A 12652-nucleotide genomic window follows, 5' to 3' on the forward strand; every position below is an offset into this window, starting at 1 on the left:
TTTCTAATTTACACTTGGATTTTTTTTGATCCATGGAGTACTTATAAGTGTGTTATTTAAAAATATTTGTGGGTTTTTCAGGTGTAATTCTGTATTGTTATTTTTACCAGCTTTGTTGATATATAGTTTTAACACCATAAATGTCACCCATTTAAAATGTAAAATTAAATGTCTTTGATATATTCACCGAGTTGTGTAACCATCCCTACAATCTAATTTTAGAACATTTCATTACTTGCCAAAGAGACATTGTATCTATTAGCAGTTATTCCCTTTCTTCTGCACCCTGCTTCCCACCTCCCTAGCCTAAGACAGCCATTAATCTACTTTCTTTCTTTATAGATTTCCTTATTTTGGACATTTCATATAAACAGAATCATATAATACCTACTCTTTTGTAACAGGCTTCTTTCCTGTAGCATAATGCTTTTGAAATTCATCTGTGGCATAGAATGCATTAGTATTTCATTCCTTTTAATTGACATATTATTGTATTTTATGATTCTACTGTTTTGGGTTTTTTCATTTACTTAGATTGTGACCAGAAGTCATATTTTGCATGATTTGTAGGTCTTTAAACTTATCAATACTTAACTTTATTACCCAGAATATGAACCATCTTGGTCAATGTTCCATGTACACAATAAAAATTTCTCTTCTTTCCTGATTGAATGGAGTGCTTTATAAAAGTCAGTTTGGTTGGTAGGACTGTTCAGGTCTTCTAAATCTCTTCTGATTTTCTGTTTACTTGTTTTATTTTGAAAAAAATGGAGAAAGGGGTATTGAAAGCTCCAATTTTAATTATGGGTTTGCCTATTTCTCCTTGCCATTCTATCAGTTTTTGTTTCATGTATTTTGTATTTTTCTATTAGGTGCATGAACATTTAGGAGTTTTAGTCCTCTTATTGAATTGATCCTTTTATTATTATGATATAACCCTCTTTATCCCTGGCAATATTCTTCGCTTTAAAGTTTCCTGTGTCTGATCTTTATACAGCCAGTTTTAATTAGTGTTACCATGTTATAGCTTTTTCCGTCTCTTCAGTTTTAACCTATGTGTGTCTTTGTGTTTAAAGTGGGTTTCTTGTAGGATTGCATGTTGGGTTTTGCTTTTTAAATGACACCTCATGATCTTTTCCTTTTACTTTGGGTGGTTAGACCATCACATTTATCGATATGATTTGGTCCATCTTGCTGTTTGGTTTCTTTTTGTCCCTGTTCTTTGCTCTCCTTTTTCTCTTAATCCACTTTATTTAAAATTATTTGGGCATTTGTATATGACTGGTATTATTTCTTCCTTAAATGTTTGGATAAAATTCTGTTTTATCTCCTTTGTGGCTTGTGAGCTATAGTGTATTGTATTAATTCAGATGCTACTTCCCAATTTATTGTGCACACCTTTAACTTATAAAAGTTTGCTGTTAAGTGATATTATACCACTTCATGTTTAGTATAAAGACCCTTACAGCATCATGTTTCTATTCCCCCCCAGACCTTTATGCTATTGTTTCTGTACATTTTACTTTGCACATGTTGTATCAGCTCCACAATACATCATTGTTATTTTTGCTTTAGACAGTTTATTTTCTTTCAACGATACTTAAATAAGAAAAAGAGTCTGTTTTGCTTACCCACATAGTTATCCTTTCTGGTTCTATTTCTTCCTTAGTGTAGTTTTCCATTTGATATCATTCATCCTCTGCCTGAAAAACCTCCTTTAGTATTTCCTGTCATATAGGTCTGTTAGTCATTAACTCTTTCATTTTTAAAAAGTCTCCTTTGCCATCATTTCTCAGAGATATATTTGCTATCTATAAATCCTAGTTAGATAATTTGGAGGGGTGGCCTTTAAACACACTGGTCAGCTGCTTCTGACTTGCATTGTTTCCTATGAGAAATTTGTAGTCATCCTTACTATTTGTTCTTCTTGACATAATATGTCTTCTTCTCTGGCTGCTTTTAGTAAATGCTCCTTGTTAATAGTCTTGGGCAATTTGATTATTGTAAACCCTGGTGTAATTCTCCTTGTTTTTCTTTTTCTTTTTTTCTCTCAGTATTTATTTTGAAAATGTCAACTATAAGTGAATAAAATAGCACAGTAAATACATGTAATACTTAGATTAAACAATTGTGAACATTTTGGCACATTTCATTTTCTGTTTTTTAATGAATCATTTACACTCGTTTTTCTTGTGTTTGGGGCTCACTGAGTTTCTTTGCTGTGTAGTTTATTTGATCAGATTTTGGAAATCAAGGGCTATTTTTTTCTTAACTGTCTCCCCTACTCTTGCAGACTCTAATTACACATATATTAGGCCACCTGAAATTTTACCATATTTCACTGATGTTCTGTTCTTTTTTTTTTTTTAGTCCTTTTGTTTTTGTATAATTTCAATTGCTAAAACTTCAAGTTCACTAATGTTCTTCTGCAATGTCTAATCTGCCATTAATAACATCCAGTGAAATTTTCATCTCAGATGTTACAGTGTTTATCTCTGAGAAGTGTCTTTTAAAATATCTTTCATGTCTCCACTTAACCTATTCAGTCATCTTCTAACTTCTGAACATACAGAGTGCGGTTACTGTAACTGTTTCTTGCTGACTGATTCAATCCTTTGTGTTAAATATGGGTCTTTTTCAATTGATTGATTTTTCTCTTCATTATGGGTCCTATGTTCCTGCTTCTTTGCATTCCTAGTAATTTTTTGTTGGATGCCAAACATTGTGAATTTTATCTTGTTGTATGCTGGATATTTTTATATCTCTATAAATATTCTTGATCTTTTTTCTGGGACAGGGTTAACTTGCTTGGAAACTGTTTGATCCTTTGCGGCTGTACTTTGAAGGTTTACTAGGCAAGACCAAAGCAGTGTTTAGTTTAGGGCTAGTTTTGGCTCTCTCTGAATTGTGAGACTGGGAACTATTCCTAGTCCTGCATGAGTTCTGAGAGTGTTCCCCTCTGATACTGTAGGGTGGTTCTTCCCCTGGCCTTTAGGAGTTTCCTCCAGGCATGCACTGATCAGTATGTAAGCTGAAGTCTTCTCTCTGAAGCTATCTCCTCTCTGTTAATCTGCCCTGAGAATCTAGATGCCTTAGACTCCCCAAATTCCTAGCTTTGTCTCCTCAACTTAGGGAGATTGCTGAGCTCCATCTGAGTTCTCTCTCACTTCACTGGGGCTTGGAGATTTTCAACAGGCCGTAATGGAACAGTGATAAGACTCACTTCATGTATTTCCTGTCTCTCAGGAATCACTATCCTTTTTTTTTTTTTTTTTCCTTTTTGGCCTGACACCCAATGTGTTGGAAACTGTTGTTTTGTGTATTTTGTCTGGGTTTTGTTTTGTTTTGTTTTTTAAATTCAGAAGGTGTGGTACAGTAAGAGCTATATTTGGTATTTTCCCCTGGTTCTTGGCACAGAGCGCCTAAAACCTTTGCCATTTCCTGAGGGATCGGAGTGTCTTTTGTTATTCATAACGGGCCCCTTTCATCACCTCTGAGTTTGTGCTAATGAGGTGACATAGGGTGGGGCCCCTATAAAGCCTAAGAAGGGGACTGAGCACCAGAAAGACCAAATAGTTACAGTGACCTCTGAACAACATGGGTTTGAGCTGCACAAATTTTTTTCAATAAATATATTAGAAACATTTTTGGAGATTTGCAACAATTTGAAAAATCTCACAGATGAACATTTTAGCCTAGACATATCAAAAAAATTAAGAGAAAGTTAGGTATGTCATGAATGCATGAAGTGTATGTAGATACCTGTCTATCTTTACATAGGGATAAGGTGAGTGATATTTCATATGAAATTAATAATGTGTTAGTTTTCTTACTGTTTTATAAGTTTGTGGCTTGCTTTCAAAGTATTACATTACCATACAGTGCGCCTCTCTCATAATTGGAGCAACTGCCAATCAGCCTATCATCGTAGGTTTTTTTAAAGAATGTAGCAATGTTTCTAATACTGTATTATGAATATGACTATAATACTGTATGCCATAAAATTTTATAACAATTCATTAATTAGTGTATGGGCTAAGCTACCGTGAAGCAATCAGATTGATTATACTGTGTAACCATAAGACAGTCTCATTGCTGCTGCTTTATCAATGCATGAATTGTCATACCTGTAAATAAATATGAATTTCTTTTTCACATTGTCTTTTCACTTTTGATGTTCAGTGTTAGTAACATTTACAGTATCTTGTACCAAATAAGACAGTGTTGGTGTAGGTACTGACACGTGATTCATCACGTAGACAGATGATGTAGCACTTATGGTGTCAGTAAATACAATACTGCAAATGTGTTTTTTCTTCCTTATGCTTTTCTCACTAGCATTTTCTTTTCTCTAGCTTACTTTATTGTAAGGATGCAGTATATAATAAATATGACATAACACAATTAACATATATTTTTATGTCTATCAGTCAGGCTTCTGGTCAGTAGTAGACTATTTATAGTTAAGTTTGGGGAATTCACAAGTTACACTTGGATTTTCAACTGCTTGGTGGGTTGGTACCCTCAACTTCCATGTTCTTCAAGGGTCAACTGTAGAGAGTTGAAACTTTCAGCTCCACCTCCACTGACCTCCAGAGAAGGGAGTGACAGCTGGGAACTGACCTCTATTAAAACTCTTGTATAAGAGATTCAGACAGCTTCCAGGCTGGTGAACACATTGACTTGCAGGCAGGGTGGTGGGCCAGGAGAGGACATGGACGTTCTGTTTCCCTGTGTGTGCAAGCACATGTGTGTGCACGCACATGCACACACACACATTTTGTCTGTGCCTTGCTCCCTTGTGGCTGTTCTTGAGTTGTAGCCTTTATAATAAACCAATAAATGTAAGTGGAATGTTTTCCTCAGTTTTGCAAGCCATTCTAGCAAATTATCAAGCCAGCAGAGAGGGTCATGGAAGCCCCTGGTTTAAAGTTGTTTGGTCAGGAGTACTTGTGATTGACATCTGAAGTGGGTGCAGTCCTGTAGGTGTGGAGTCTGATGAAAACTCCAAGTAGTTAGTCTCTGAATTGAATTGAATTGCAGGACCCAGTTTGTGTTAGAAAGAACCTCCAAAGGAGGGTAAGTCTGGTTCCTATTAATCCATCTTGTCTGGAAGTAAAGATTTCCTTTTTCATAAGTGTAAATAAATAAAATATTAAATCAACATGTAATCAACAAGCCTACTGAATGTTACAAGAATGTACCAACATTACAGAAACAGAAATAGAATTTCTGGAAAGTAAGGTGAAGAAACAAGCAAAAAATAGTATGGTGTTCGAGTAAACTCTCTAGATCCCCCACCCTCCCAAGTAAAAAGTAAAAAGAAACTTAGCATGCAAGGTAGAGATTAAAAAAATCTGTTCTATATGTGTATTAAAAAAATTTTAGTAGTCAAATTCAAAATGTTTATTAAAACATATGAAATTAGTTTTAATATCTTTTCATTAACCCAATATATCCAAAATATTATTTCAACATATAATCAATATAAAATTATTAAGGAGCTATTTTACATTTATTTCTACTCAAACTTTAGATCTGGAATTTTACACTTAAAACACATCTCAGGTAAGATTAGTCATGTTTCAGTTTCTCATTGGTCACTTGTGGATAGTGGGGTCACCTACATTGGCCAGTGGGGCTTCAGAAGTAATTAGTGAGACTATGCAGTTTTTAAAAAATAGGTAAAAAAAGAGGTGAAACCACAACACAAAGATGAAAAAAGTGTTTACAGTTAGTATCCTACCCATGTCCCCGCTGGCTTACCCTCTCTACATCTCTTCTCTGTAAACCTGTGACCACCTGTAACACTGTCAGAGGTCATTTTTCTGATCAAAGCACTATGCCCAGCCCACATTCAGGGCAAGTGGGAAGTGTCAGAACATTAATGCTCCCAAGAAACAGCCTATAACCAGTGACAGACAAGAAGTTGTTGGATAAATACTCCAGCTTCTTTGCCTGTCGGTTGGGATAACTCTGAGCCCATTCTACAAGGTCTCTAAGAGCTCCCCGAGTAGGTTTTAGTTCCAGCTGCCCACAGCAGTTGCTTGCTTGCTAATATAATTGGATTCTTTCCCTTTCATGTCTTACTCCCCCACCCCTCTATTAGTGTTTCCTGGAATTACCTCTCAAATAAATTATTTTCACTCATATTCTTGGGTCTGCTTCTGGGGAATACAAACCATGACACAGAGTTAGGAACAAATTGGAAGCCGAAACAACTCCACTACAAAGCCATTAAAAAAATTAGAAACAGCAGAAAACAGAACAGACACAATACAGAACCAATTACTGTTACAGGGGCTTGACAATCATGGAGTCTGCATATTTTTTTAAAAGACAAATTAAAGCAATTTAAAGAGAAAGGAAGGTATTTGAAGGACAAAGACTAATTAGAATACAAGTAATTAAGGTCCTGGAATTGGATTAACTAATACAAATGGATCAGAAATTGTCCTTAAAAACCAGTAGAAGAGAATTTTCCTGATTGGAGGGAGTTACCCTAGAAAGTCTTGTTCCTGGGGGAAAAAAATGTTACAGGAGCAGCTAAACTGAGATACAGCCTAATGATTTTTGCATTTCACTGATGAAGATAAAATTCTTTACATATCCAGGCAAATACTAATTATTTACCAGGGGAAAAATAAGGAATGCTTCAGACTTCTCTGAGAATTATTCAATGTCTGAAAAGTGTTGAGAAAAAGAAGGCGAGATCCAAGAATATTTTTCTCAGTCAAGCTGACAACCAAATATAAAGGCAAGAAATAGACAAGTAGACAATCTCAATCATGAGCAAACCCAAGACCTACATGACCTTTTTGAAAAAACAAGAAAAATCAAAGCAAAATAATCAAAAAGTAAAGAGAGGAGCCACAATAAAAAGACTGGAGATAAAACTCAGTTTAAATATAGAATTAAGACTAAGCAGTTATGGAAAATATGGTCACAGAAGTGGGAAGAGATTTATTTATGATCATTTCTTTGATATTCTTCCATAATTGGGACTCAAAAGATGAAGCCTGCAGTTGGTAAATTAATAAATGGAGAGTTAATGATAGTAAATAAAGTTATAGTGATTGCAAAACAAACATAGTAACAATAAGAAAACCCCAAAAGCAGGTAATAAACTTTCCAAATTATCCAAAGAAACACACACACACCCCTATAAAACCAAATACAGAAAAGACCATACACATAGCAATTGTTATCACATAGAAAACTGAAAATGAAATAATAAATATTAAATATATCTTCTATTCCAATACATATAAATGAGAATAAGTTCACCCATTACACAAAGTCACAGAATAGATCAAAGAAAAAAACTCACAAAATCAAACCAAACATTTAATTGTGGAAAAAAAAAAAAAAAGGTGATTCTTTGAAGATGGCATAACAACATGGCAAGCAAAAAGCAGATAAACCACTGGCTAGTGGAGTAGTAAAAATAAAAGAAAAAGCAAAAAAGGACAAATACATTTCTAAAAAAAATAGTATTGATACAGAGGAAATTAAAATTCCTGAAAAAATACATTTGAAATTTTAAGTGAAAAATACCAAATAGCCACCAAAATAGAAAAATCTAAACAGATGAGTAACAATAGAAACAATTGAAAAAGTTATCAAAGAACTTCTTCTTTAAAATCTTCAGGCCATGAAACCATAATTCTTCAATTTTTTTAAAGAAATGGGTAAGTTGGATAGAATTTACTGTGGCCAAATGCCAAAAAGGAAATCTTTCTTTTACTTCTGAAGAAAGTCTAACACTGACATCAAAACCTGATAAGACAGGGCCAGCTCACTTATCAATATTTACGTAAAAATCCTAATAAAACAATGGCAATTGTAGTTAAGCAATACTTAATATGCCATTACCAATGAGTCCCTCCCTGGACTGCAAGGATCAGTCAATATTAGGAAAACAATGAATATATTTATTTCTTATCAATAGCCTAAAGGGGAAAATGTATATAGTGATTGTAATATTTGCAGAAAATAAGTATTTAATGAACTTCAACATCCAACATGATTACAAAAATAGAGACTAAATTAGGAATAGATGACCACAGCAGAATATGCATGTTTCTCTAGTGGACATGGAACATTCTCTAGGATAGAGTATTGAGTTTTATTAAATGCTTTTTCTGCATCAATTGAGATGATCATGTGATTTTTCTTCCCTTCGTTCTATTAATGTGGCGTATTACATTGGTTGATTTTTCATTACATTCAACCATCCTTGCACTCCAGGAATAAATGCCATGTGCTCATGTTATTTAATCCTTTTAAAATGTGACTGAATTCAATTTGCTAGTAATTTGCTGAGGATTTTTGCAGTATCTCATCAGGATATTGATGTGCAGTTTTCCTTGTAGTGTCTTTGTCTTGTTTTGGTATCAGGGTAATGCTGGCCTAATGCATGTGTTAGAAAGTTTTCTCTCTTCAGTCTTTTTGGGAGAGTTTGAGAAGTATATGTGTTAATTATTCTTTAAATGTTTGGTAGAATTTACCAGTGAAACAATCTGTCTAAGACTTTTTTTTTTGAGGGAAGGAGGTTTTTGGTTAGTGATCCAATCTTCTTATTAGTTGTAGGTTCTATTCAGATCTTCTGTTTATTTATGATTCAGTTTTGGTAGATTGTTTGTTTCTAGGAATTTTTCCATTTCATTCTAGGTTAACCAATGAGTCAGTGTACAATTGTTCACAATATTTTCTTATAGTTCTTTTTATTTCTGTATAATTGGTAGTAATATTCCCCCTTCCACTTACAGTTTTAGCAATTTGGATCTCCTCTCTTTTTTTCTTAGTCGGTCTAGCTAAAGATTTGTCAACTTTGTTGATTTTTTCAAAGAATCAACTTTTGGTTTTATTGATTTTTGCTGTTGTTTTTCTATGCTCTATTTTATTTATCTCTGCCCTAATCTTTATTATTTCTTTTTATCTGCTAGTTTTGGGTTTAGCTTGCCCTTTCTTTTCCAGTTCCTTAAGGTATTAAGTTAGGTTGCTGATTTGAAATCTTTCTTCTTTTTTAATGCCTGCATTTTACAGCTATAAATTTCCCTTTTAGCACTGCTTTCACTGCATCCCATAGGTTTTGGTATGTGGTGTTTTATTTTCATTTAGGTCAAAGTATTTTCTGATTTCCCTTGTGATTTCTTCTTTGACCCATTGGTTATTCAAGATTATGTTGTTTAATTTCCACATATTTGCAAATTTTCCAATTTTCCTTTTGCTACTGATTTCTAGTTCCATTTCATTATTATCAGAAAAGACACCTTGTATGTTTTCAATGTTTTTGAATTTACTGAGACTTGTTAGAACCTAACCTATGGTCTATCCTGGAGTGTTTCATGTCCACTGGAGAAAAATGTGTATTCTGCTGATTTTGGATAGAGTATTCTGTGTATGTTTTTATATGTGGAGTGTTCTATATAGTTAAGTTATCCATCTATCTATCTGTCTATCTTTCTCTCTCTCTCCATCCATCCAATCAATGCATCCAGCCACTCACCCACACCCCCCACCATCTTTCTATCTATCTTACTATGGGACATTTATACCTATTAAGTGGCCCGGAAAATTGCACCCCTAGATGTTTACATGGCTAGTTTCTCCTCGTTACTCAGTTCTATGCTGAAATATAACCTCAGAAAACTTTTCTCTGACCACAGTCTAAAATTGCACCCCATCTCACCACATCCCCAATCACTCTCTGCATTGTTTCCTGGTTTGTTTTCTTCATAGCACTTATCACAGTCTGAAAGTACATGATTTTTTTGATCCTTTACTTGTTTGTTCTCTATCTTTCTCAGTAGAATATAAGCTCAAAAAAGCAGAGACTTTGTTTTGTTCACAGCAAGAACTTAATAAATATTTGATGAATATATATTTGTTAACATTTGTTAAATATCACCTGGTCTTCAAATTAGCACACTATTTTTACTTAAATAAATTTGTTTATATGGTTTTTCACCCTGGGAGATTTGAGAGGCAATTCTTATGTCTTGTGTAGTTTTTCTGTACTTTTTCCTCTGCTGAAGTTACTACTTTTAAGTTTCATCAAAACTTTTTGCCCTTGGTTGTGTTGGGAGTAGAAAGTTATCTAGATCAGTTTATACTATATCCTTTACAGTTTTACATGTTTCAATCAAATCCTTACTAACTTTTTTCTATACTGGTATTAAAGATTTTAGAATAGTTTCTACAAAACTTCTTTTCCACAAGTAAATACTTTTTAAACAACATTGCTATTCTTTTCTGAATATGTACACTAACTATGCTTTAATATAATATGTATTTCCTAGGGTGATAATTCATTAAAGCAAATAAAGTTATTTAAGGAGATCTTAGAATTTCAGAGTAAAAGGGGACATTATTATTTGTTATTTGTGTATAAATATAAATATATATATATATAAAAATAAAATTACGTGCCATTAATTTTTACTATGTGGAAATTTAGCCAATTGAAATGACTCAGCAAAATTATGTGTTTTCATGCCACCTTTTAATAATGTATAAAGACAAAATTATTTGCTGTTTTTACTTAGCCTCTTACTATCTTTAATGTTCCTTTTCTTCCTTATATCAATACCTCTCTTTACCTGGTGTCCCAGAATTGCTCATAGTCCCATGTGATTTGAGTATCAGATACAACCAATCTGAGATCCAATACCTGGCACTTCTTTTCTGTCTCTGTGCTTGTCCCTGACAACTTTACCTTTAGGCAATATTTTAGAATCTATTTTAAAATTAGATTCACATTTAAGAAGCAAGAAAGTGAGATTATTTAGTACAAGCTGGGGTCAAACCACTACCTTGTTGTTAATTTCTTCTTTAGCATATTGCTTTTGTCAGTAACGGCTGTCAGAGGGGCAGACATGACCCCCATGTTCTGGAAAGAATAGGAAGAAAACTCTCTCCTTTAAAAATGAGATTGTGCTTCACCCAATTTTCACCGTGTCTTCAAATCCTGCCCTTCTTGAAACTTGGCTTCTTATTCCAGGAAGCCTTCTGTTTTGTCTGGACTGCTTTAAGGGATTTTCATTCATATCACATTCTGGTGCATTTTAGTTTTGTAATCATTTCGTGTTGTAGTACTGTTTCCCCCTCTTCCATGAATAACGTAAGTTTCTGGAAGGCCAGACCACACTTTAATAGAAAAAAAATCAACCAACAACTATTTAAATCATATTATAACTCTAGATTACATATCCCAAAGGGTTAGACTTTAAAATGGTGTGTTAATGATCTGGTCTGCGAGAGGGAGTCTAGTCATTTAGATACAATTTCAATGTCCTGAATTTTAGGCTAGTAAGTAGAAAATGATCATTCTTTATGGGACATCATTATTTCTTCAGCATAATTTTTAAAAAGTTTTCCCTTCTCACCCATCACTGCCACTCACCACCATCATGAGAATTGCGACTCTCTTTGTGGAGTAATTAAAATGTGCCAATGTGCTAAACATTCCACATATGTTATTTAAAGCCAACGACAACTCTGCAAAATAAATATCACTATTGTTATTGCTATTATTATTATTAGGATCTCAGCACACAGAATTGGATTCAACGTAATCCTTGGCTCATTCATGACTGTGTTTGTTTACTATGTTATTTAATTATTTATTTTTAATAAGGCCATAAGCACGTATGATCCCACCACCTGAGACAAAATCTAGGACCATCACCTACATCTAATGCCTACTCTTTGTCAACCCGCTCCCTGCCTCCTCCCACCTTAGGTCATAGAAAAGTAGGTATCCAGTATTTTACACTTGAGAAATCTGAGATTTGGGAAGATTGAGTTTTTGTTTTTTTTTTTTAAGATCACCCAACTAGTAAATGGACCATCTGGGATCCAGAACTAGGTGTGTCTAACTCTGATACCTTGCCCTAAACTGTTCATGTGATCCTCCAATTGTTTGTTTGCAAGATGGCAGAGAAGTGGTGTTTAATCAAATAAGGTAGACACTGGTACCTAAGTCTTGGAAAAGAAAATAATGACCTAAGAGTGCACTGGCCCATCTCCAGCCTTGAGCTTTGTTTGGATTGGTTGGTTGGTTTTTCTTTACCCAGCCCTCTGTAGGTTAGGTCATAGCTCAGCTGTCCCATGGCTGGGCATATTCCAGTTGACCAGATTTCAAAAAACTGAACCTAAAGTACATATAATTAAGGGCAGTACTATGTAAATTGCTTTGGCTTGAAAGAGAATTCTTTTCCCCCTAAATAATCACCTTGTTGCAAATGGCAATTTGAAAAAATGGTAATTTCAGCAGAAAGGCTTTATTTGTATATTGTCAAAAGAACATTCTTTTGGTCTTCAGTTGATGGCTGATTGTGCAGTCTGATTTTCTCTAGAAGAATATGTGTAGATTTATACTTGGTTGTTTTATTCTGCTAGTAAATTGTACTACAGATGAGAATACACACACACAGGCATACTTTCCTCCTGTAATTCTATACTATATAGAAATGCAGAGTTAAAGACAGAGACTAATTAGTGTGGCTTTAAGAAACCCCATAGAACAATGTGTGCCCGGATACCCAGAATATCAGTCAAACAAAAAAGCACGTATGCCTGCTGTACTTCACAGGGGTTTGTCATCAGATAATGATTTCCTTTTTGGATTTAATGAAGAAGAATGTAA

General features: G+C 34.2%; 1 pseudogene; it reads left to right on the forward strand.

Annotated features, from left to right (window-relative positions):
• Nucleotides 1-12652, forward strand: part of LOC105063366 (14-3-3 protein epsilon pseudogene) — a 144720-nt pseudogene that overhangs the window by 38489 nt on the left and 93579 nt on the right.

The sequence above is a fragment of the Camelus bactrianus genome, chromosome 35 (assembly GCF_048773025.1).
Source record: "Camelus bactrianus isolate YW-2024 breed Bactrian camel chromosome 35, ASM4877302v1, whole genome shotgun sequence".
Taxonomy (NCBI): domain Eukaryota; kingdom Metazoa; phylum Chordata; class Mammalia; order Artiodactyla; family Camelidae; genus Camelus; species Camelus bactrianus.